Here is a 6,550-nt window from a genome sequence, read left to right on the forward strand (position 1 = left end):
GTAATTCTTAAATTCTTGGGGTAGAGGGTATTTAATACTAAAATGAAGGAAACTTGAATAGGTTTATTTTTTTCTCAGTCTTTAAAAGATAAGTGTTGATATCTCTTATATGATAAAACACTGTTTTCAGTGTTTGAGAAGACTTTTTGAAACATTCCTCAATAAAATGAGGGTACTTACTTATTTTTAATTCTATTTTTTATTTTTTGTTTTAGTAGTATCACTCATACTGATTAATTTTCAATTTCAATTTTTTTTATTCCTCTCCCCCATGTAGATCTTTGTGAAACATTGCACTGAAGGCTATAATGCTCCAAGATTTCAAAATACAGAATTATGGAGAGACATAATTTCTTAGTAACATGGCTCCACTTCCTCCCACTTCCAATTCTTTTAAATGAGGGTTTTCAAAGAGAGAAGCATGCTAGAAATTGAAAAGCATTGCGAATTTTGATAGTTGCTATAGATCATTAAAAAAAACCCTGCTTTCAAATTATAGCGAAGAAAAACTGCAATATTTGGGGAAGCACATTGCTGCTGAATATACTTTAAACATGATGAGGGAGTGATGTCATAATTGAAATTGAAACAAAGGGATAAGGGGGAATCATTAAGTATAGTAATGTGCCACCTTATATTAGAAAAATACTGTTTTCTTTGTTCTGCAAAGTGTAGAAAGTTTGCAAAATTCCAAGTGTAAATTTTGTGTGTACTTTAAAATCTTCAGTTCGTACTTAATGTGCAAAAAAAAAGTATTATATGTGCAGAATATGGTAAATAAAAGGGAGGGTTTTCTCTCTCTGATCCCCCTCCTTTATTATGCATTTTTCTTGATGTTTTTATGTTAGCAAGCTTAAATTGTCCTGGTATCCCAATCATATTCCTTCTATCCTTTCTTTTGTCTAAAGACAGAATTATCATTTAGCCATATGGCCATTCATTTTCTCTTGTATTCACCTGAAAGAATTTGAGCATCACAGATACAATTACCTGCTTCAAGATTTTTTCCCTACCATTGGACATGAAAGACCAGATTAGGGACAGATTATCATGGAGAAAATGTGATTTAGAATTGATATCAACTTGAAGGCACAAACCAGAATTATGCAGCATTTTGGATTCCAAAAGAAGTATTTGCTTCAGAAAAAAAATAACTTTTTTCCTGAGATTTTGCAGTTGCCCTCTAGTATTACTCTGTGATCCTGGGAAAAAATGGATTTGGTTAAAGAAGTGGTGCCATGTATGCACACTTACGCATTTCAAAGCACTTTTTAAAAACCTTTGAATTAGAAGCATAGCACAGCTACTGTAGATAATTAACTTCAAGTGAAGAATTTGCTGTTGCAAATTGATTTGGAGGATAATTTTTCTTCTTTTAGAAGGGAGTCTTTTCAACACCCTCTTTTTCATGCTTTGTCCTATGCAGAACAGGCTTATAGATTTTGCAGAATACTAGTACCTAGTTCAGTACATTGAATGAAACAGGGAATTGCTTTGAATTTTAGTACAATTAAGGATACATTGGGAGGGAATTGAGAAAATGTTCACTCTAGTTCTGGAATTTTCAACAACTACTGTATCTTACAGTTTTTATATACATGGTTACCTTGGGTTTTTTTTTTAAATACGTGATTGCCTTGTTCATTTTTAACATCTTTCATCATTGAACCATATTAAGATTTCTGAATTAGTGCTATTCACCCAAGATGTAAATTGAGTTCACCTAAGACCATTACTTTATTCTACACCCCACCTTCTCCTTTCTGTAGGATGGTATCCTGATCTTGATTGGCATGGTTTCTTTTAAGGAGTGCTCTCTGTATTCTTAAGGAATTATAATATCCAATTAACTTGGATAAAACTTCAGGACCTTTTTTTTAAAAAATGCTACTAAGTGCTAGGGGATAGAAGAAGGTATAAATATCATGTAGGACAACTTTGGGGAGGGGGAAAGGTCAGTATTAAATATTTGATTAGCATAAATCCCTAATTTGGAATTTCAGATGCTTCCTGCTGACTTATGACCACAATGGAGCTCAAAATGTCTGTTGCTAAGAGTGAGAGTTAAGTAAATTTTGCCTCATTTTATGACCTTTCTTGCCACAGTCGTTAAATGTATCAATGCAGTTGTTAAGTGAATCTGGCTTCGCAAAGGAAGATCACGTGACCCCCAGAACATTGCAACCATCATAAATACATGCTAGCTGCCAAGTGGTTGGATTTTGATCACATGACCAAGAGGATGCTGCAACGGTCATAATTTTGAAAAATGGTCAAGTCACTTTTTTCAGTGCCGTTGTAACTTCAAATGGTCATTAAATAACTGTTGTAAGTCGAGGACTACCTGTACTTCTTCGCAAATAATTACTTGCATATATGAAGGAGCCATCACATACTAAGTACCTTCGTTCGTGGATTTAATACTTTTCAAAATAGTCGGAAAATTAACACATACGTACCTTTTGACAAAATAATAAGGCAGAATACCTCTAATAAAATAGTAATTATGTTTATCAAAGCTGAAGTTTCCTTGTCTGTTACAATTTCAGAACTACAGTACTCCTGTAACAGATCCTTAGCTTTTCTTATCAAGTATATTAGCAATAGCACTTTCAGGGATCGTTTTAAAACTCCTTACAACATTTTCTACAAAACACACACACATCCCCAAGAAAAGGGGGGAAAAATAGTGATTCATCATGCTAGTACTAGCCTGGTAGGTTTAAGACTATCTATTTTTGGTGTTGGAAAAATGCAACAAAAACGAGTTGCTGCCTGCAAATTCCAGTGTACAAAGATGAGAGTACATGTATCTGTAATCTGGCAAATTAATTGAAATTTCAGATCAGGGATGTCAGGGCAGGTCTTCTCTAAAGGTCAGTCAGTTCACTACATATTCCTATGCAATATGTAGATACAGTACATGCGAATAATAGATTGTTTTCCAACTCTGTTCAAAGCAAATGCAAGACACAGACCTGGAGAATATCAAGTGTGAACAGCATCTGAGATCTTAAAAATATATTGTGCTCATCTGAGAAAGGGTTGCTCAAGGATGAAAAATGAGGGAAAAACAAAATTGAAATATCAGTGCTACTAGTACTGATCTGTGCCTCTGTCCTGTAAGTTTTTTGTTATTCTATTTGTAAATCTTCATGGTCCATCATTTACCTGTAACTCCTATTATTGCAGTGCAAGCAGTACATAACAAAAAGCTATAACTTCAAGAGTAAAGAATGCAAGCTACATTGAGGCCTTGATCCTGTTTAAATACTCCAGTGGTGGTTGATTAATTGCCTTTACAGTTTCAGTATTAAAAAGCATATTTGCAACTCATGAACAAGAGCCCTTTGTGGGCTGTATATAAAAATTCTGCACAGAAAAATAATAATCAGATTAGTCTAAACCATATGGTTGAAACAGTGTTGGCGTATTTTGCTTTTCATCAGTTTCAATTGTATGGTTTCTATTTTGCTAGTCAGAAGAGCATAGGACGGCATTATTTCCCCTTGCTAGTTAGTGGAAATCTTGTTCAAAAACTCTTGTCTCTTTTGAAATGTTGTCAAGCTATGGCCATCTCTCATATATCTAAAGTCATTTTAAAAATCATCAAAAAAGGAGAAAGATATAGTGTGGGTGGGTGGGCAGATTTACATAGATCAGTTCTGTGTGTATCCACTTCAAAATATTTTGCCTGTATAAATACAGGTTGCTTTTATTTGTTTAGAATTCACAAATTCCATCAGTTTTGACAGTTTCTAATTTATACAGGAAGTCCTTGACTTACCACCAAAATTGAGCCCAAGTTTCCTTAGCTAAGCAAGACAGTTGTTAAATGAATTTGGCCCCATTGTATGACCTTTCTTGCCACAACTAGAAGAGTCACTGCTACTGTTATTAAGTGAATCTGCTTTCCCATTGATTTTGCTTGTCAGAAAAGTCACAAAAAGTGATCACATATGCCTGGGACACTAGCTATCATAAATACATGCTAACTGTCAACCATTGAAATTTTGATCTCCTGGGCAGTGAAAGTGTGAAAAATGGACCAAAGTCACTTTTTCAGTGCCACTGTAACTTCAGAGTGTCATTAAATGAATAGTTCTAACTTGAGGACTATCTGTATAGCACAATCATATATGTCTTTGGATAGAAGGCACATTGAATTTAATAGAATTCCAGCCTTTGATCTGCAGATTTGGGAATACTAAAATGCAATTAGCATTTTAGTAGCAGTTAATACACTGCAAACTAATTCACAATATTTAAACGTCTCCATTGAAATACCAAACAGAATATTTAGAAAACTGAAATGCAGAAGTTAATCTAGCTATTTGAGTATATGACATTTCTTTTTGTGGTTGCATGTATTCAAATAGCTAGATTAGGAATATGCTCTTAATTATAGAAAAACAGTTTCAAGAAATCTCAAATCTGCATTCATTAGTTTAATTCCACGGAAAGCCTTTCCAGTACCTTTCACATTTTATCACTCTACAATAATACTCAGTTGCTGGTAACCCAGCACCCTGCTATTTCTGCTTCAGTATTGGGTCATTGTGGCTATTATATACTTATATTTCATAAGCAAATTTAATTCAAATTTCCTGCTATCAAATTTGCTTCCTTTTTATAGGCTTATAGTAAAGAAAACTATATGCTGTACATTCTGTACTTTTCTAAATGGTTTTCAAACAATATTTCATTTTTAAGGCTCAGATTTCCATGATATACCCCACATGCTCATGTGCACACACATTTGTATCTGTGGATATCTCTATGTAGATATATAAACATACAAATATAAATAGCAGAATGTCATTTGTCCTTTGCTATTATATGTAGAATTATTTTTATAGGAAATGGGCAATATAGGGATTCATGTATTTCCAATAGAAGAGAATATCTATAGCTCAGGGTTGAACTGTGGAGTCCTTAGTGTTCTCTGAGCTTTGTTTGCTTGGAAACATTTCATTACCCAACTAGATAACATTAATGTACATCATCAAAGCACTGGTGATGTTACCTATCAGGTAAAGAAACACCTGCAAAAAAACTAGCAAGCTCAGGGAGCATCAAAGTCTCCATAGTAATGAAGTCAGCACTTCAACTTTCCATGGACTTAGCTGACATCAACAAATTATTGTCATTTATAGATTTGAACTGCAAAACTAATATAGCTGTAATGAAACTATAAAGCACACTAACAACATGAGGCATCAAATAAAAGATTAACCAGTTCCTCTTTTTAAATACGCATTTCAACATTAATTACACATAGACTTCTTTCTTCTCCTGTTTGATAGAATGTTTATCCAACTCCCTCTAAGAAGATGGCTTCCGTGTTCCTTGTCTTTTCTGCATAGGTATATGTGATTGTTTCTTCTCAAAAGACTAGAATAATTTATTTCTCCATGATATAAACATGGGTGAAAGTAGGGCCTATTTGGTGGTAGTGATAAAGACATTGGTATGCATACTTGTGTTTATGCTATGAAGCCATTTTTCCTGCAGTATACTATAGTGACAGAGTATACTCATAAACTTAATTGTACAGGGAAAATCCATATTTCTATACAGAACAGGCCCCAATTTTAAAATAAACAGGTTCAGCTCCACAATCTATCATATTTGGATGGAAAAACATGTTTATTTGGTCAGTTTCCATCTTGACACTTATACCACATTACTCCAAATCTTGTATACTTTGTGTTTTGGGAGCATCAGTTCAATAATTTCCAACTAGAATTGGATTGTTGTTATGAGAGAGATAACCCACCATATCTGAAGGGCACCAGGCTAGGGAATGGTATCTCAAGTCCAAAGAGCAATCCTCCCCATCACTCAAGTAAACTGGTTCATCTTCAGTATTTCAGATATGAAGATAAGCCCAATCCCTTAAAGATATGTGAAGAAATAAGGTATAATTGGCTCAACAGAAATTGCTTTTAGATTTAAAGGGTTTTGTAGGAAAGACAATATATGTACCACATTTAAGAATGTTATACAGGTTTGTAAGTGGGCCTAATAATCACATGTCCCTTTATTCCACTCCCTTTTTTAAAGGCACAGTTCTGTTAACAGTCCTAATAGACGACATAAATGTACTGATTTTGCCCCCAGAATGAAGTTTGCCTAAACAAACACATATATCTGTTTCTGTTACTGGTCCAGTTCACACATATGTGTATTGCTTGAGAGTTGTATACTTATTGCTGCCAGTACAAGAGGACTAACTTCACTAACAAGTATGAAAGTGTTATTTCATACTTAGGCCAACTTATTTGCACATCTAAATCAAGCAAACCTGGGACCTTCCAGTGCCAAGTTCCATGTGTGATTCAGCCAACCTATGGCACCTTAAGTTTTCTATAGACATAGAATTTGCAGGGATTTAGTCCAGAATGCTTTGCCCATTAGAATTCAAGCACTTGTTACTGATGTTTGACTGCAAACTGATGTACAAATTTGAATGTTTGTAGAAGTTAATGGTTCTGATCTCTGCAGTAGAAAATTATTTACAGTATCACAGCTCTATAAAACTTAGTAT

This window comes from Pseudonaja textilis, chromosome Z (assembly GCF_049901715.1).
Source record: "Pseudonaja textilis isolate UNSWEBS1 chromosome Z, rPseTex1.2, whole genome shotgun sequence".
Lineage (NCBI taxonomy): Eukaryota > Metazoa > Chordata > Lepidosauria > Squamata > Elapidae > Pseudonaja > Pseudonaja textilis.